This window comes from Protopterus annectens, chromosome 12.part0 (assembly GCF_019279795.1).
Source record: "Protopterus annectens isolate FY-2018-M chromosome 12.part0, PAN1.0, whole genome shotgun sequence".
NCBI lineage: Eukaryota > Metazoa > Chordata > Ceratodontiformes > Protopteridae > Protopterus > Protopterus annectens.
Genome location: NC_056746.1, coordinates 629,707,383 through 629,728,644, shown reverse-complemented (window position 1 = coordinate 629,728,644; position 21,262 = coordinate 629,707,383). Strand labels below are relative to the sequence as shown.

The window sequence follows — 21,262 nt, the reverse complement described above, 5'->3', positions numbered from 1 at the left end:
ATGGATTTTCAAAGAATGTCTGGATTTTTGCCTCATCTTCCAATTTGTGTCTTTTGCCTAGGAAATAAAAGTAGTCATCCAAGGTAATGCAGTTACAGGGAGTAAGAATGACACAGCAGCCTAGGGTTAATGGGTCAATAGTGAACTGACTATGTGGGACTGTAGCATATAAAGTTGTATTGTTTTTTCAGACAAACAAAAAAGCGCCTAGTACTGTTTTTTTCATTGGTGGGTTCTAAGCAGTGGTAGGTTGGACAACAGTAAGCTTAGCTTTGGCAGATCATCAATACTGGCAAATCAAGTGAGCACAATGTCATTTTTTAAATGTTGGGGATTTTAGTGGTTATGTGTGTGCTTATGTGTTGGGAGTGCTACAACAGTAGATGATTAAAGACAGAGAGACTTACAGACTGTGGAGAATATCTTTCTTTGTTTCAAAACCTAATACTTGGGTATGCAAGCCAGAAGTAGATTTTTTTAAGACATAGCTTCTTGCCATTTACAGTGGATGGATATTTACATTTAATGGACAATGTATTAGCATGGGCCTGTGGGGTTCTGAAGGATGCCAAGTCTACCATTGCCAATGTCTTGTAAAGTGACCTGGAAATGGATATTGGGATGTTACTGAAAAAATATAGTAAGTGGGCTTAGAAATATAGTTTAATTAAACAAAGTGTACTTTCAATTTACAGGCCATAATTTAATTTATTTCAGGTAGTCCAGATACTGGTAGATTGTATACCATTAAACTTAATTAGGGAGAGCTGTCATATTGGGGAAACAAGCGACCCTAGTTTCAGTGAAAGCTCTGTGGTTGCTTGCAGGTAGGAAGTTGCAGGATGTTGATGCAATGTGTTTTATGTATTATTTTTAATGCCCTTGTCATTTCAAAGCATGGTCTTCTTTGATGCAAAAGAAGACAGGACTGAATGAGCCATATAATGTTTAACTGACAATGATGGGATAGAAAGATTATAAGTGATGTATATTGTTTGCAGCTACAGTTGTTTCAATGGTGTCTGTCATGCATAACTATTTTTGGGCCTGTGTCCCACTTTTATTTTTCGCTTTGTCCAGATTTCTTGCTCTAAGGTTGAGAGGTATGGTTCCATACTAAATCAGAAGTTGTATTTACCTTGGAAGACTTTTCGGCATAATTATGAAAAACAGAGCCTTTTTAATATCTCTGCTTATTTCCAATATAAACTGCCATGCAACCTTGCAAATAACCTTCTTATTAAGCTACTTTACTTCTTTTGGAATTGACAGGTATGATTCCTCTGTTCAGACATAAGCATTGAGTGCTAATGTGACTGATTTCTTGCAGCAGTCTGTGGTTTACATAATCACAATAACTTTTCTGTGTTTCTGGGTGTGTAATCAATTTAACAGTTTTAAAGATGTTTTCCAAAAATAAATAAATAATCCTTTCTACACTTTGAGCTATTGACAAAGTCTGGGAATTTGTTTTTTTTCAAAAGCGAAGGTCAGCATTACAGCTCAGTAAACTGTCAGTCTGTGAGTAACTTCTGCACAAATTAAAATGTCTAAATGTCAAATGGCTTTAGATTGGAGGGAAGTTTATTTTTATTTATTTTGTTTTATTTTACATTTGTTTACAGGGAATGTCCGACTGGGCACAGGTCCATTTTCAGCAGAGGCCCGGGGAGAAAAGCTACAAAAATAACACAAAACAATATAATATATGAGAGAGAGAGACAGCAAATTATGGATTGTAGTACTCATACAATATGGCAGAGATTACATCTCATAACAGTGAGAATCATTGTGGTACAGAATAAACTTAAAAACATTTTTTTTTACAGTTATAATTACAGCAAGGCAAATATCAATGAGTTAAGTTTTTAGGAGAAAGCTGTTAGTACATAGCTGAAGCTCTGAAACAATATTTTGGTATGGATTAACCTGGGGATTGACACAAGTTATATGTTTACACCAGTATGTAGCATTATAGTTTATGGCTTTCTTACTGATTTAATTTTTGCCGAGCAGTTGTTTGTTGATTTATTGATGGTCCTTTTAGTGGTGGGAAATTACATGGATGAATCCATCTCTACTATGATTTTTTTTGCAGATATTTTGACTTCCAGACAATTTCATTCAGTGAGTGGTTGTCATGTGATTACTGAGGTTGCCTATTTTACAAGTAGGGGGCTTGTGTGTGTGCGCGCACGTGTGTGTGTGTGTGTGTGTGTGTGTAAGCGAGATATTTAATACGTATACTGAATATAATTTTGCAAATGGAATTCTTAGTTAAACATGCCCCTCTTCTTGGGCAACTAGACTTGAGTAACCAATATTAGATCTTAGCCATCCAGTTGGGAAAGGTTAGTATGTGGATTTTCCATCTGGTTTGATGAAGGCTATGTTACTTACCCAAGGACTACATTTATGGCTATCCATCCAGCCATTGTGTTGCTGAACTACATTGTTTGATAATGAGAGGAGCTTTCTACAGAAGTTGAAGGTTTTTGTGTCAAGAACCTGTCCATAAAAAGTGGCTCGTTTATGTTGCAGTGAAGGCTGTGGTCTTTGTAGTAAGCATTTTAAGTATAACCAGTATTTCTGAGGAAGAGGAAGTCTCTTAAGGCAGGATCTTTCTTAGCCTGGAAAGCAAGCCAGTGGTGAAATTTATAGGGGCCAGTGAGAGACAGAGGAAAGCAAGAAGCTTTTTAGTCTGTTTAGATAACTAAGTGAACTCAGTCCTTAGAACTTTTTTGTCAGAAATGGTTGTAGTCTTTCTTTTGGCAGGGTGTTTTGCTGAGGCACATGTCAAAAGGGGCATTGCATTCAATAATGGCTCTTGTAAAGGAAGAATACAGGGATGTTATGACCTCCTTGTCCCTGGATGAGATACCCTTACTAATGAATTGGGCCATGTAAAAAGATTTCCTTATAACGGAGACAATGTGGTGGTCAAAAGTCAGGTTTCTATCAACCTGGGTGCCCAAGTACCATATGACTTATTGCATGCTTACAACATTGTTATTAATGTGATAATATGTGGGGACATCACTCTCCTCAAAGGGGATGATGATACATTTTTTGGCTTTTAGCTTGAGGCCATATTTCTGGCACCAGTTATTTGTTTGGGTGAAACCCTCTTCTAGCTTATTCAGAATTGTTTTATTAAGTCAGTAATGTGAATTCTTTACTTTACTGCAAATTTGTTGGGTTATTTTTGTGGATTATAGTATTGTAGGACTGCTGATGTTGACATTTTATGTAGTTGGACTGCTGGAATGGTTTTCCCAGTGAGAAATGCTAGTGCTGTAGTGAGTATCTGTTTATTTGTAATAGATAATATATATATATATATATATATATATATATATATATATATATATATATATATAAACTATGATGTTAGAGTTAACTGATAGATTAGAGAATTAGAATGAGAATTAGAATTTTAAGGCAAATATTAGGCAGTTATTACATTTACTCATTGTTCAAATGCACCTACAGTACAGCCAGCAGGTCGACTGTGGTCTTCCGGAGCAACAAAAGAGTTAACTATACGATATGTTTTATATGCGGCCCCAAGACCATTTCTGTTCACTCAATGCGGCCCCAGCAAGACAAAAGGTTGGACACCCCTCTAGTTTGTTTGATGTTGAGTACTAGTGTGCTCATTTTACATTTCACATTTCTAAGTTTATATGTTCCATAAAAGTAAATAAAAGCTCAGTTTAAAAAACAAGCTCTTCTCTTCAATGTTGATCTTAGCTTGAAAGAACACTCGTCCATCTACCTACTTAACTTAGAAACTTCAACATGGCATCTATTCCTCATGGGAGGGAGACGGAGTCTCCCAGATCTGCTAGCTAAACTGATTTTATCTGAATTAAACTTTTGTACTCTGTTACTTAATATTACATAATTTATTAATATGCAATACTTGACTGGCACAACAGTACAAAGGACAATAACTACCCAGAAGGAAACAATCATTTCTCTTACCTAAGAATGTGGCTTGATCAAAAACTTGGCTTTCAATTCATACAGAGGAAACTAAGGCTAAAATAAATACATCCGTTTAGGCAAGAAAATTCCCCAATGCTCATCTCCAGAAGGCAGAAACTCCATAAGTAAAGACAAACTTCATCCCCCAACTAGAATGTGATCTACCCTTTATAACTGCTGCCTCTCAGAAAAGAAATCCTCAAAGAAAATAACTGCTAATAGGGTAATAAAGCAAGAAATTCTCTCACTTTTCAAAGAATCATTGCTTTTTCCCTTCAGAAAAGCTAAACAGCATCCAGTTCAACAGACATACGATCTATTCAAAAGTTCCCTGAAGCCTTCTTACTGTCTAGCAGTAGCATAAAATTAAAATTTTTTTTTTCATCAAAAAAAAAAAAAAAGTGTCAAAACTATCCTTGCCCCACGGCTTACCAGACCTACAAATATTATTGTGTCATCTAGGGACAAAGCCTGGAAATAATGGTTGAAAAACTAAACCCCTTCAGACCTGCTGAAATTTAAGCAACTCAGTAATCAGGTAAAAAACAAGTAATCAAAGATTGCTATCTAAAATCACAAACAAATAATAAGCTAAACCCTATAAAATTCTGGTCATCCACTTTTACAATACTCAAACCTGGTACAAAAAAATGAATCCTTCTCAGTGTCCTGATAAAACACCCACACAAATTGTCACCCTTTCCACTGCTGTCTGTATTCCTGAGGTTTTGCTCATTTCACTTCATTGAAAACATATCTAAATTCACTGCTAGCACTTCCCAGCCTCCCCTCTCCTCCTCCAGCCCCACATACCAAGGAATTAACAAAACATTAAGCCAGTCCTCTCCCTACCAACCATCTCCTACTTCACCCTCCTATAAATTAACCCATGCTATTACTCTTACTCCTTCTAACTTTATTCTTAATCCTGTGTCAAATAATATCATAAAAAGACTTCTTAAACTCAAGCCTGGCTCCAGCTCTGCTGACAACCTTCCTACAGAATATTTAGAGTTGCCAGCAGAAGCCACTGCACATCCTATCAGTATACTCATTAATAGGTCCATCAATAAATCTTATGTACCAAATCTCTGGAAAAAGAATTTTTTTTCTATCTTTATGTAAAGGGGGTAACTCTACAGATATTTCTAACTATTGTCCTATTGCCATCCTGTCCCTGAGCTCAAAGCTCCTAGAAAAATGTGTCCATACTCTATTTTTAAACATTCTTCTCAACAATCAGCTTCCAGCATCAACACAGCATGGATTTAGACCAGATCACAGTACCACGACTGCTTGATATCTTTCATAAACACTATTAATAGAGCAACAGACTCTGGTAAAATTGTTTCTGCTCTTTTTCTTGACTGATCAAAAGGCCTTCAACACAGTCACTCACCCCTTACTACTAAATCAGCTCTCTAACATTGGTCTCTCCCCCCTCTCTTTAATGGTTCTCTAGCGACTTATCAATTATTATTTGCTCCTCAGATTCCATGCCCCATCTACAACAAATTGCCAAAGAGGCCTTTATCTCAGTCGAGACCCAGATTAGCAAAAAACAACAATACTCAATCCACAAGAAAACTAAGCTACTCCTCTTCACCCCCTAAAACAACTTTTCCTAACAAAATTTCACTTCACTATACTCTCACTAAACACCACAATAATAGAAGTTGTTCCTTACACCAAACTGCTTAGAGGAATAATTGATGATCACTTAAAATTTGACTTAGACTTACACATACATTACATTAAAAAAAAAAAAAAAACACATCAGAAACCTGCCTTTCTTTATTGGCACAAACACTTAAAACGTTTCTACTAAACACACTCTTGTTTCTATCTATCTGCTTCCCTCACTCATGTATGGTGCCCCTATACTTACCAATCTAGAATCCTCCAGAAAAACAAAATTAGGAATTTGCTACAACAAAATCACCAAGTTATTACAAATGCCAAATATTCCACTCATCATTGTAAAGCTTTGAATTCTCTTAAGTGACCTGAACTCTTGTACTACCTTACCTATCTACAACTCACAACTGCCCACAAATTAATCAAACTAACCCTTGGCCTAGCCTACCCTGCCCTCATTTCATTATTTAACAACCACCTACCGAATAGGTCAATCAGATCAGAAAATAACTTCTGGTAGAGTATAAACCTAACAAATCTGTTGGTCAGTGGCTTTACTCTTATTCTGTGACTAAAGCCTGGTACTATCTTTCTTTAACAATTAGAACTAACCAAAACGTTTCTTCCTTTAAAACTGCTTTAAACGAATATCTCACCAAGAGCTGCTTCTGCACTAAACCTTACTAAATATGCATTTCTTTCTGCTATAATTTCCCCTTTCCCTTCCTCTAGCCTGGATTAACCTACTTCTCACTCATCCTTTCTATGTATTCGCTAAACATAACCTCCCCCCACTAAATCCAGTTGTCCTCTCTTTCCTTTATGCATCCAATATCATCATTTATTTCTTCTTCCTAGAGCAGAAATTACACTTTCAAAACTCTTACCCTAGTAGTCTTTTGTAATAAACAGAAAAAATACATGTAAATATCTCATGTTTTTTCTTCTTTTGTAATATCTATGAAACTTTTCTGGGTATCTAATGTCTTACAGAATAGCTAAAAATACCAAGCCTGTTGTTTATGCCTTGTTTCATTTTGCATTTTAAATTTTACTGTATTTCTTGCGAGTAATACAATATAATTTAAATACAAAGTTACAACTGAATGTCTTGGAGCTTTTCTCCCTGGGCCTCTACTGAAACTGGGCTCAAACTGGCTCAGTTGGACTATCCCTTTAAACAAATGCCAATAAATAAACAGAGTGAGAGAGAGAGAGAGAGAGAGAGACAGACAGAGAGAGCATACATATCACCAGTCCAGAACAGAAGATTCCAGACACTACATCACCATGCACTCCATTTACAAATCATTACCAAAGTGATCACAACTTCTGTGTTATAAGACCAAAACTTTGGGAATCACCCCTTCAAATAGCAACTATCTTGACACTTACAAAGCATTCCAAAACATCCTTAAATGTCACTGTGACACCAGGGAAATACTGCCAGCCCAGCTATCTAGCATATTGTAAATACTTCTGTGTTATGTGTATAATTAAACTACTGGTACAGACAAGATGTGCATGTTGAACATGGTTTGTACTGTACTGAGCTTCAAGGATGTGTCCACAGTGTACCCTACTGGAAAAGAATATAAATCTTTATAAACTATATACCTTTGCAAATATATGTGTTGTAATAGTAGAAACTGGAACATTGAGAGTTAACTGGCAAAACGTCAAGAAAATAGTTGAAATTAAATTGTTTTACGATTGCGTTATAAAAGTTCAGTTTCAGTCAACAGGAGACTGAATGTCTACACTAGGGGTGCCTTCTACATTGTTTTGCAAATGTTTTACTGTTTTAGGTCTAGCAGTAGCATCTGAAGGCTATGTATTTCCACAGAGAGATGTTAAAGGCTGCAATGGGGTCTAGTTTGAGAACTTGTCAGATTACAAAAAGTGATGTCATCCAAGCTAACCCAGCAGTAATATTTGATATTAATTTAAGAACTCTCTGAAAGAGAGAGAGAGAGAGAGAGAGAGAAACTGTGCATTTTATATTTTGTCTTGGACCTAGTAAGAACATGCACTCATCATCATCATCTGCATTTGCCTGCCTGCAAGCAAGACTTACGGCATAGTATCTCTTTTAAATATACAAAGAGCTATATAGGAAAGATTAGTTTAGGTGTTTTCCGTATTTATTTGAGACTGTCCTGCAATGTTGTTTTAAAATATTTCCTGTGATTCTGAACTCTGAAGTAACTGTGCTTGCTTTCTGAGTATTGTTTTTTTTTCTTTTATTATTAAATATATTTAAATCTATCTTTGTGGCTATTTGTCAGACATATTTAAGCTCTTATAGTACTTGCAAATGTATTTGGTGACACTGTACAGGCCACTCCTAAATAGCCTAGCGCTTGGTCAAAACTACCATTTGGATAATAGTAACATTACACAGTTGGATTGGACACCTTTTGTAAAGGCCTTATAGTAGCGGATAAGTACGGGTTTGGTGGCAGTGAAACTACCTTATAGTCCGGGCAGAAGGGAGCATAGCTAGTAAACATGTGTCAGCCTTTCCCAGGAGTGTCTGTGTGTTTGAATATAAATCAAATCTCAAACTGTGTGTGTGTGTGTGTGTGTGTGTGTGTGTGTCAGCTACTTGGGCAGGGACACGAAGTACTGGATTGACAGAGGGTGCTAGAGGTCTTGGCTTGAACCCTTAGCTGAGATCTTAACCCTATAGCTGTGCCAGTGGGGAGTCTTACTGGGGATCTGGAGACAGTGGGAGAAACCAACCCCAGACTTACTGTGGTCTCTGTATGCTCTTAAGGGAAATTGAACCTTACTGTGTATGTACTTGTCCCCTCCCACTGTGTACATCCCTCACTGTTGCCAGTGGTGAGGATTGAAGCTACTTGATTACTGGGCCAGTGCAGGGGCATCAGTCATCTCACTAGGTCTGACATATTAACTACTCACGAAATAACCTATCATAAACATACTACCCCTTACTTATTTCTCTTTTTTAACAATGTCTGCAATCCATGTCATTCACCACTAACGTTAACCTCAAGGCCAACTCAACTCCTTTCAACCCCCCATTAACATCAGTCTTCTTTAAGTCCCTTAATATCATCAGCCTACTACTACACTTTCTACCAGTCCTACAGTGCTCCCTCTCTCCTTCCACTTTTATGAATATTTTTGTAAATATACCATTGAAGATCTACAGATAAAAATACTGACCTGAAGGAAAATAATGAATTTGTATTTATTGTGGTTGGCAAATATAGTCTTAAAGACATGGCCTAGAGAAAGAGTATTTAAATTGCTGTAATCCCAGAAAAGGTGGATGCCAAGATCATTGTTCATTCATGTAAGAAAGTTGCGAATTGGACTAGTCTGCATGTTGGACAGTTAAAGATAGAGTAGACCCAAAACTTTTTCTACTGGCTAGCAATGAGAATAATAAAGAGATGTGGCATAACTTGGAAAGGTCCGTTACTGAAACACAGGAATACTATGGCAATGACGATTACTCATATATGAGGAGGCAAAGCAGTTTCAGAGTAGTGAGAAAGCTTAAATGCTGTACTACACACATTAGTGATTTAAGCATTTTTCACTGGATTTAAGATATTTACTAATGCATAGGAGGCTGTAAAAGTGACCTGAGAATGTGCTCCACTGTGTGCAGAAGAGTGCAGTTGAGAAAGTTTCTAAAAGTGAAAAAGAAACTAAAACATTCAAGCATGTAGAGCTTGTGGTTTTGAGTGAGGACTTGGGGACTTTTAGATCATGTATGGTACAGAAATACAAGACCATATGAACAAGACTGCTGAGCAAACAAAAAAATAAATAAATCAGTGTTTTCACAGAAGTGCTGTAATTTCTCTCACTCTCTTTCTCTCCTGCAAGTGACCTGAACCCAATTGTGACACAATTTGTACTTGATTATTATGTTTAACCACATATGCTTACTTTCCACCATGTCTCACTGAGAGGGGAGGAAGGAGCCTTTACATTCTCAGGAGATGGACTGTATAAGATATAATGCAAGTGGACTGCTTTGCAAGACAATGGAGAAAACTCCCACAGGGCCTGATTATTTTGTCAGCGAATAGTACATTTTTACTTTACAAAAAACTACCCAGAGACTTGTTCAGTTCTGTCAAGGTTCCCAGTAGTAAGAATTTGTATTAGTAAAACACTGGCATTATAAACAGAAAAGGGAGTATATCTGGATGAGTGATGATTTACTGAGACATCAACCAAGCCTTTTGAGATAATTACACCCAACTGCAAAGGCCAATGCTTACCTATACTGCTGAGTGGCTGCTGCAAAGCCATTTTGAACATAATGATTAGGTTATGTCAATTCAATATTGCACATTTTTTATTGTATAAATCATTAAGTTTGGTTGAATTACTTGCTTCACGATTAAGTTATCAGTTTGTACTAAAGAAACGAGTAACAATATACAACAACTGAAAAGTTATATGAATATTTGCTGTCCAATAATACTGGAGGGACTGCTACAGTGATGGAATCTGTGATAGATGAGGAATGAATTAACACGTTTAGCAAACCAAATTAAGAAAAACAGTCCATTTGTTTAATAAAGCATAAACATCCGATAGCTGCTTTTTTAGAAGCACATTGAAAATAACCATAATTTAACTAAAAGTTACTGGCCATGAGGGCAGCCTCTTATTTGACTAAGAAAAAACAGAGTGATGTTATTAATTTCAACACAGCTCTCATTTACACTTTTAAGATTAATTTGCTGCTATACAGGTGTGACTATATAGTCTGGGTACCAGACTTGCCTTCAAAATGCCAGTGAAGAGATACTCGTTTATGTGACCATTAGGTTTGGACTAGCTGGCTTTTCCCAGGAACTGCGAATTGCCAGTATACTAGAGATTTCTCATTTCCTTATGGTTTGACCTCAGAGTTAGTATATAGTGTGTGCGTGGGTGGGTGGGGGGTGCAGACAGACTGCAAAAATGCAGTTCTTCTGATTTTTTACTCCCAAATGCTGTCTGTATTCCTGAGGTTTTGTTTATTAGTGATACCACTTGTGTGAGGTAATCAAAAATTAATTGCTTACTTGTCAGAGTGCCAAATAGTCTATATCATACATGCAACTTCACAGATTGAGTTTAGAGAGAGGATGAAAAACAGTGTAACAGCAAAAGGGAACCACAATGCACATTAGGAACAGGAATAGTGTGACTAGTGTCACAGAGGTGTGAGAAGAGAGCCTAAAACATCATTTTTCTCCTGGATGGGGAAATATGTAGGTGCACATGTCATGAGGCTTACCTGAATTTCTGATATTAAAGTTAATCGCTACTCAATAAGCACATTATTCTAGTAAGTACTGATCAAAATCAAGGACAGCTAAAATTCATTAACAACAGAATATGCTTGTTTGTGGTTAGGGATGTCAAAGAGCACCCAATAGTTATGTCAGATCAAGCTTTATTATAAAGTATATGTGGCCTATAATACCCTCAAGTCCAGATAAACATTGGAAGATTCCTATTTAGTAACATAGTATTACAAAAAAAAATACCCTAATGACCCTAAAGAACCTTTTAAGCCTAGCCATGCTACCCAATAACATTAAATAGGTACTGGTCTCATAGTTTTTTATGTGGTTCATTGGTAGGTACTAGGCTATCGACCCAAGGGCCTATGTAAGCCTAGCCAACAAGGTTCCCTGGCTTACGCCACCCAAGAAAGTTATTTTCCTGTGCCACTGTCGAGAAGAGACACAGAAGTGATCCCTGGGGTGTATTTCCTATTTCCCATCTACTCATCAAGATTTTTCTTGAAGCAAAGTTGAGCATTTACAAGCTTCCTCTCTCTAAGATACACAGGTGTCAGACCAGATGTATATTTAAGTTTTTTTTTTAAATCCGACATCTGTTGACTGGTGTAAAGATTTCAGATTTTTGTCAGCAAACATTATGATAAGGAAAGAATGCATAATTTGATTAATAATCCACTAAACGGTCATTCACCTGATTAGGAAAGTTAGAACAGTTAAAACTTTTTTAAGAGGCTGTGCCTACGATGGATAGCCCATTTGTAAGTTGAGCAAGGAAGACTTGTTTGCCTATTGCATCTCTAGCTCAGCTGGAGAGAAAGGGAGATACTTTCCAAGACCAAAATAAAAGAGAACGGATCTTTTTCCTTTTGCTTTCAATGTGACTTTGGAAGTTAAGTAACTGGTCACAGCATTTTTGTACAGTTCCTTTTAACAACCAAAGCTCTTTTTAAAGCTACATTTTTTAACTAAATGACTTACTAGTTAATAGTAAATGGGATACAAAACAGCATTGTGTAGGAAACAAAATTACACTTCTTATTTCGGCTTTTTTCCAGTTACGGGTCGCCACAGCAGATCACCTCTCCACTCATGATTGGTAGTGGAGTTTTACAGTGTCGAGTTGCCAGCTCGGTGACCAGCCTTCCACAGAAGGCACACGCACTCACGTCTAGGGCCAATTTAGAGTGCCCAATTCACCTATAGCATGTCTTTGAGATGTGGGAGGAAACCCACACGACCACAGGGAGGACATGCAGACTCCACACAGAAGGCACTCCAGCCGAGGATCGAACCGGAGAACCTCTTGCTGTGAGGCGGCAATGCTAACTGCTGCACCATTGTGGCCACACAAGAAAATTAAGCTAATCTTGTTAATCTAGGATGTTCTGCAATGGAGATTTTAAGTCCATACCTCTCAACCTCTTAGTGCAAGAAATCTGGACAAAGTCTAAAACAATGGTGGGAACAAATGTGCAAAATTAGGGGCAGATTTTAAATACTGCTCATATTAAACATAAAAAGTTGCTAGAATAACAGGATTTGTGTTAGCATGCATTTTCTGAAGGATATGAAGTCTGAAACTCAAATGTATGTCATTATTTAGTGATTTCAGTTCTTAGCGATTTGATAGAAAACTACAACTTTGATGAGGAACAGATCAAAAAAAGGAGACAAAAATCTGGACAGTTGAGAGGTATGATTTTAACCACCGTTTGATACCCGTTACTCATATTTACGTTCAGATTTTCATAACAATGTGAGCTAGATGTTAGAGTCATAATACAAAATGTTGTGGTGGAAGATAGAAACATATACACTAGCAAGGTTTTCCTATAATGCTTTGTAATTAAGATAATACCATTAATTATGATGACATACAATATTCCATATGTACAGAAATATTTCCATAACCAACTCTCAAATGAATCCTTAAAAATGTTGGAGAAAACGATTATTAATACTTGCACTGTAAGTCGTAATGCTTCAGAAATGTAGTACTACTTAAACTGTTAATTATGCAAACAACCAAATGTTCCCACATTTCTGTAAATTTCTTTTACATCTCAACAAGCAAGCAAAAAGTAAATTTCTTGACACCACTTAAAAGCACAAATCTTCTGAGCAAAACCGCATTAACAATGTAAGCCTCAATTGTACAGTTCCCAAGATATAATGCTATCCAAGAAGACTGGCAAACATACTCTACGCAATCTAGAACAATTTCGAGCACCTTGTTCAATTCACTTACTGTGCTCATAAAAAAATGTTTGGATTTAACAATCTCTGAATTACTTAACATATAATCACTGAAAAACTATTATACTGTTGGCTTGTGTCAACTAAAATCCTATACTATATAATAATTATAATATACAAGTTAAGTAAAAATGATTGGTATTACAAATTAGTTTTCTTTATTGCATTGTTCTTTGTCCTGGAGTTGAGTTTGCATATGGTCCATTTGGTTCAGTGTTCTTCCTCAGTTAACAAACAAACAAAAAGTAAATAACAGAAAAATATTCTTCTGCAATTTTACATTATATTACAATACTGATGTAAAGACTGAATACAATTTGCTGCTCACAATATTTTTGCATTTGTTTGACTTGCATGCTTTAACTGGATTTTTCAGAAAATGTACAGTGTAAGTCACTGGTATAACATTCCACTGTTATTGGGTGAATGAGTTAAGAGCCAGGTGAGAGGCAAGACAAAAGTTACTGATAGTCTTTCAACTGACTTCGTTACTGAAATTAGTATAGCTTTACAACAAAACAAATTCCCAGGTTGTGGCAAGAAGCTGTGGCAACAGCGATAGCCAAAGAAATGTAAGGATCTGAGTATGACATTACCCTATTACGTGAAATTAGGATTAATTGATGATTACAAACTATTTATGGAAATTCCAGCAAAGACAGTGGCTACCATAATACCAAAAGTAGTAAACAGCGATTAGTGCGTTTGCTAGTGGAACACAAATTTATTTATTTATTTATTTTACATTTGTTAAATACTTGAGAATACTTTAAAAATACTGTCATGCTGATGAATGATGCACAACAAGAAGAGAAACTGACAGTTGTGGACAGCCTTAATGAAAACAGAGCCTTTGGGTGGAAAGGAATAGCCTGATGTTACTGGAAAACAGTATTTCATAAGAATACACTGAGATGTGAAAAGCCACTGATTAAAAGTAAAACCAAAGGCTAAAGTTAAAACACAAGAGGTATTGTCATCAAACCTGAAAATACTTACATGAGTCAAGCAATGGTATCAGACATCACCAATACTTTTGGCATTATATCTAGATCCACTGGCTATGTTAATTAGGGGATTAAATACTTATACAATAACAGAGGAGAAATTTAAAATCTTTGTTTACTGATAATGTACAACATATTTAACAGACCTGGAAAAGGATGCTGGTAAGGAATTTTAAAACAATAAGGTGATTAAAGCATCAGACCCAAGGTAACTGTATTATGATGTAGTACATCTTAAGGTATTATACTTAATTATCAATTCAAAATCATGATGCAAATTAAAAGTGAAATCACCAATGAAATATAAAGTATGAAATATGTCTATCAGACATTATATGAATAAAGAATTGAGCCAACATATCTGACAAGACGAAATACAACTACACACAATTTATTAACTACACAAGAGATAACCCACAGGATACATCATATTACCTAATGGTGAAATGGTTGTTAATACTCAAAAGAAAGAGGCCAAAAGCACTGGAAAGAAAAAAAAATGAAACATAACATTTTGGAATGACTGAAAACAGACTGCGATCCTCAAATGGAGATGCAACAGAAATAGGAGTTACTAGGTTTTCTGTAAATGGAGTACAATGCTTAATGATCCTGAAATGTTCGTATTTTTTTTATTACGTCTGATAACCTGAACTACAAATGAGATACTGTGCTGACAAAGAGGTTGCTCAGTAGGGCATACAAGGATTTTGGGCAGTTTAGCAGAAATTTAGCAGACAAGGCTAGAGAGGATGGGAATTAACTGCTAGAAAGGGAAGACTGACATGCATACATGGAAGAATATCTGCTGGATGCCTCAGATATGCTACCAAGTTATATTATTTCATACAAAAGTCTCAACACTAATGCTTTTGCTCCCCCAAAGTGGTACATTAGCTATGTAGGAACACATTTTTTGGTTTTGTTTGTGCTTATTTAACACTCAAAAATGAACAGATACACAATGACAATGCTATTACAAAACAATACAAAATTGCACAACAACTTATGCCAGTGGCCTGGGATAAAGGTATACAGTGTTAACAAGACTGTTTTACTTTAATTAATGTTAGTAACCAAGAAAAAGTGAATCAAAATGGAAGTCCAGGACAGTTCTAACAAAGAGGTCACAATAATTATGGAGGAATCAGAAATCAAAATATAAAGAAAGTTTTATGGCAAATGTGTGTGCCTAAATATTTGCCTTGGAAATGCGAGTGCTACCTTGGAAAGTAAAAACGTCACAAGTCATATTTTGCAGGGCTGTGTACAGGGTGCAATAGTATCTTATTCATTTTTCAGAACTAGTCAAATATTCTATTTTTTTAGCTAAATTTGTGGACCAATGCAAATGGGGGGGAGGGGTAAAGACATACCTACTTACATAGGACTACCCCCTGAAAACAGGTTAGTTGTGCTCCCACCTAAAAGGGACATGGAGCTAGTCCAGGAAGGGTTGGCTACAAAAAAATAATTGGTGAAATGACAATACTCTCAGACTAAACATGGAAACACATAGTAACGTTAATTTTGATAAAAGAAATAAATCCATGGAAACATGATACAGACGATATACTACTCAATACTGACACCATTATTACAGATCTAGGTACCTTTGTAAAAGGCCTCCCTTTCCTTTGACCATCATGTCTCCATTGTAGTGAGAAAATCATTCTATTAGCCCAAGTAATAACAGTAGGCATTACATCTAGAGCAAAGAAAGTTTTACTCCTGTGTTACTCAACTCTTGCACAATATCCCCTTTCATGTCTACCTGTACATAGCACTCAGTTTGAGGGACCCAAAAGATTTCTAACAAAAAAAAAAGTCAGAGGTCTCAAGTTCTTTAGTTATGCAGACTATCTATTCACACTCTCCCTGTATGGTTTCCTATAAACTTCTCCTTAGTGATCTATATTTAGTCTTTGTACACTTTGAGATCCAACATCAACTTACATCTTCACAGAGCAAATGGTTCTTTAAACATCCATACAAAAGCCCTTACTCTTAATTAATAGGACACAGGAAGTGAACTTTTCTTCTCCCAGTGCATCCCCCACCTATGGAATAAATTGTCACTGCTCATTAAACTTCAAGATTAACCTTGACAACTGGATGGGCATTCACAAAGTCTCCTTTGGCCTATCTTGTGCGTTTCTTCTTGAGGTAGTAGGTAACTCTAGATATTGGGTGCTCTGGATAAGGTAATAATAGTATTACAACTGAATGCCTCCCAATTCCCTTTGAAGCTAACAACCTAGATCAGAAACAATGAGAAACCGTTAAACATTTAATACTTATTCACTTTTAACACTTGCAAGTGAACATCCTTGAGACTATAAAACTATTAAGGATTACTATTAAATGATGTAGCAAAGGATAAAGAGTTAAGAAATTCAGGACCAGCAGAAACTCAACTGGAATAACTTCTCTGAAGATGTTGAAAGCTATTAAATCAGAGAAAGATGACTGTCCAAAAAATTATCAAAATGTTTTAAATCCAAAAAAAAAAGAATACCACAACTGTTGAAAAAGGCTCTGCAAACATTACTTTAATACTATAGAATAAGTGCTTTCATCCCATTACATACAGGACTTCATCAATCAAAATATTAATGAAGATTATTTATTTATTTATTTACTTATTCACTGACATCTGACTACCAGGAAAGTCCAACGTAGAAGCCCATTTTCAGCGGAGGCCCAGAGAGAAAAGCTCCAAATTACAAAACATTTTAAGAAAAATAACTTTGCAATCTTCAAAAATAAAACAAAAAGCATCTGCAGTTTAAATAATTATAACAAATTAGCCATAATAAAAAATTGGTTAAGAATCAATACAAGGTATATGACAATAATTTAATATTTACAGATATTTTAGACAGTTCGTAGAGAAATTAAAGCTAAGTTAGTGTAATACAAACGGGAGTTAAAATATGAAGTGAGGGGAGAAACAGGATTATGGTATGCTTAAAGAGACAGTCAAAGAGGAGAATTACATAGCAGTAAGGAAGTAAGTGAGGAAGGAGGTATAAGGAATGAAAAGATAATTGTTCACATTTAGGAATATAGGTTATCCGGGTTTTGAGCAAGGACAGAGACAGATTTTAGCCAGGAAGTCTTTCAGAGTGGTTTTGAAAGATGGGAGGGTTGGTATAAATTTGATGGATACAGGCAAGGAGCTCCAGGCCTTAGCAACCTTGTACGATTATAGACAGTGTCCAGCAGATTTGTTAAGTTTATAGACAGACAGAGGAGTTTTTGGTTACTGGATCACAATGATCAACTGTGAATATAGCTGTGTTGAATGTTTTTTTAGTGATGGCGAGGAAGATGGACGCTTAATCATTTATAGGTGGTATGAAGTTGTGTATATGTTAGTTGATGTGGCAGTTCTAACCAATTTAGGGTTTTCAGTGCTATACAGTGGTGGGTTCTGAAAGGGGTATGCACTGCAAATTTAGCAACTTTGTTACAGCATTGTTCAAGTTTTTGTAAAGCCTGGAGGTTGATAAAGATGGGAGTGCCATAAAGAAGAGTGGGAAGGAGATTAGTAGTGGCAGGTCTAGTTTTAGTTGCATCAGTAAGAAATTTTTTGGCACTGTAAAGCATCCCTAATTTTTGATGAATTTTTCTTATGTAAGTTTGTATGGGCAGGCCAAATGTAATATTATCATCCACTATCACCCCAAGAAGTTTGCCATGAGGTATTACTTAAATGGCTGTATTTTCAAGACACAGTATTTTAAATTTAGTTTTTTCATGAGAGAGGGATTTAGGGGAAAAAGGTGTAGCTTGGTCTTTTTTGGGTTAAGCATAAGTTGTGAGTTACAAAGTCATGTTTCAGTGGCTGCTAAAGCTTCCCCGAGTAATTTTTTGGAGGCATGCCACATTGCCAGATGTGCAAATAAAAGTGGAATCATCTATGTATTGTATTTGGGTGGCCTGTTGTGTGTAAGTATACACAGTGTTGGTGAAAATGTTTAAGAGAACAGGACCAAGGACAGAGCTTTGTAGTACACCGGTGGTGACTGGGAGATAAGGAGAGTGCGTAGAGTGCCATTTTACTGACTTGAGACCCACTGGACAGGCAGCTTTTGAACCACAGAAGGGTGGGCTGAGAAAGACCTAGTGAGGGCATTTGAAGAAGTTTGCTGTAAGAAACTGTACTGAAGGCTTTAGACAAGTCTAGAAATACGGAAGAGAGAAGTTTGTCATTACCTCTAGCTTTACTGACAGTGTATATATATATATATATATATATATATATATATATATATATATATGTGTGTGTGTGTGTGTGTGTGTGTGTGTGTGTGTTAGAAGGGCAGTGCTAGTACTATGGGAAGGACGGAAGCCATATTGTTCATAGGTAGGTACTAGGCTATTGGCCCTAGGGCCTATATAAGCCTAGCCAAATGTACCCTGGCTTTCGCCAACCAAGAAAATTATTTTCCTGTGCCACTGTCGAGCAGAGCCACAGAAGTGATCCCCAGGGTGAATTTCCTATCTCCCATCCAATCATCAAGATTTTTCTTGAAGAGTGCTAATGAGGAGCTTTGTTTGATATAGATAGGTAGTTTGTTCCAGAGTATGGGAAGTCTATGGGACAGGAATCTATCCCTCCAGCATGTTCTGTTTATTGTGGTGACGAGGCTTAGGTCCCTAGAGCATGTAGCTCGTAGGGATTGGGATTTCTTTAATTGGAGCATGTCTAAAAGCTCTGGGTTTGACATACCTTTGTGTGCTAGGCAGAGATCGCCTCTGAGTAGGCGATATGCAACGGAGTAAAGCTGCAGTTTTTTGAGACGGTCTGCATAGGGCATCTCTTTGAGGCCGGTAATCCTCTTTGTGAGGTATTTTTGTGGCCTTTCCAGTTGTTGTAGATGTCTTGTGAGGTACATACCAAAAGGGGCATTGTACTCTATAATGGGTCTAATGAGTGACGAGTAGAGGGGAACAATGACCTATTTTTTCCTGGATGAGAAACCTTTCATGATGAGGTGTGCCACATAGAAGGATTTCCTGACTACTGTGGAGATGTGATTATCAAAGGAGAGACTACTGTCCACCTGTGTCCTAAGGTCTCTTATCACACTTTTGGTGTTAAGTAGACTACCACCTATGTGGTAGTTCATGGGTACTGAGTTTTTACCAAAAGGGATGACAATGCACTTTTTGGCATTGAGCTTAAGGCCATGGCTTTGACACCAGGCATCTGTCTCAGCAAGGCCCTTTTGTAGGATGTCCACATCTTTTGGAGTTTTGATTATGGCTCCTAGTTTGCAGTCATCTGCGAACTTTGTTAGCCAAAAACCTTCTGTGTTGGCCTGTACTTCAGAGATGTAGATACCAAACAGGAGAGGACCCAGAACTGAACCCTGTGGTACTCCACTTGTCACTGGTCTGAAGTTGGATTTGGAGTCTGCTACTTTCACAGTGTGGGTTCTGTCAGTGAGCCAGTTGGCAACCCATCTTGTGACATAGAGATTTATGCCTAGTTTAGTGAGTTTATCTATAATTCCAGAGTGGGGGATGGTGTTGAAAGCCTTGGAGAGATCTAGATAAGCTGTGTGAACCACCTTACCCTCATCTATGGCTTTGGTGACTGCTTCAAAGAAGTCTATCAGGTTTAGGAGACATGATCTACCTTTCACAAACCCAAACTGGGTGGGGTCTTGAGTTTGGAGATTACCAATGTCATTGTTTATAAGTTCCATGATGACACGCTCCATAGCCTTGCAGACCAGGCTCGTTAGACTAATGGGGTGATAGTTTCTGGGGTCTGTGGTGGCTCCCCCTTTGTGGAGTGGGATAACTGTTGCTGTGCGCCATTCCGTGGGCACATAGCCTGAGGTGAGGCTATGATTGAATATGGTACTTAGGTGGGGTGCCAGTTCGTGCTGTAGTTCATGTAGAACACAGCCCAGCCTGTGTAGGGGATATTTATAAACATGACTGTTGTTTCATATCTGTTTACTGTTAAACATTTTTTTCTGAAAATACAAATGTTACATTATCTACATATACAAGGGACACAAAGCCATTAATAATAAACAGCTACAGAACTACAAAATTCTACTATACGAGCACTAGTAGAATTTGAACATAGTCAGATCCCTACATAGCTGTTAATTAAATACAAAAAGCGTAAAAGTAAATAAATATATAGCTATTTCATTTCTTGATTTGGTAAGAAGACAGAACTACCATTATGTTACAATACTAGAATGTCAAAAAGGTGGTGCTTGCCCCCTAAACCAAGTATCATAGGTCATCACCCTCCTAGCTGCAGACATATTACTGTAAAAGCAATTTGGTGGCTTGTTTTAGTTAAAGATATTTGTATTCGTTCCGTGTTAACGGCCAACTCCATGAAGTAGTTGCAATACTACTGTTCTAACTCGCCTCATAACCCCGGCAATTGTAGTGAACTATTAAACTGTTCATTTTATTTAATTCTGAGAATCCTTACACACACATACTTGCGATGCATTACCAAACTGATACCTACATGAATTAAAACAGACACTTTCTGATTATATTCCAAGTCCCTCTACTGCTGCTGGTAATCTTCAAAACTAACTTACCTCCAACTTCTAGGACTAAGTAACTTGCTACAATTATCAAGTCAACAAATAGCAAAATGCCAAACCATACTGATACCCACTTCCCATAGTCGCGGAAAGACTGCAATGGATATGACGCGATATTATTGTTCGTCTCATAATCAATTCCCATACAGTCCGTTAGTCAATGTGGTCACGAGAAACAAAGACCTCAGTAACGTTAGTACCCAATGTATTTGAAGTCGAACTAGATAAGACGCGGAATAGGTAATTCTAATGTTTTTTTTTTTGCTAGTCTGTTCGTTCCCAGTACAGTGTATGCGAACCGTATGATAAACTAATAAGTGTAAAGTTGCGTTGTATTAACCTTTTTTGTGCACATAAGGTAATTATTGATTGTAATGTATCCCAAGTAGCAATTACTGCCACTTTCTAGCGTTTGCTCTAAACTCCAGTGCTTGTTTTGGTAGTTTGCCGATGCTTGTTAACTGCACATGTAAGCAGTCTGAAT

At 36.9% G+C, this 21,262-nt stretch overlaps 1 protein-coding gene across 3 annotated transcripts in view; it reads right to left on the bottom strand.

Annotated features, from left to right (window-relative positions):
• The window catches only part of INTS1 (integrator complex subunit 1), a 2,399,836-nt gene extending 2,378,949 nt beyond the window's left edge, over positions 1 to 20,887 (bottom strand). The window contains exon 1 of one of the 3 annotated variants that reach the window (XM_044089756.1): positions 20,853 to 20,887. The gene's annotated coding sequence lies outside the window, so the exon portion shown is untranslated. Of the gene's footprint in view, positions 1 to 20,772 lie in introns of all 3 variants that reach the window. The other 2 variants (XM_044089757.1, XM_044089758.1) reach the window with 2 other exon arrangements.
• Positions 20,888 to 21,262: the final 375 nt, after the last annotated feature.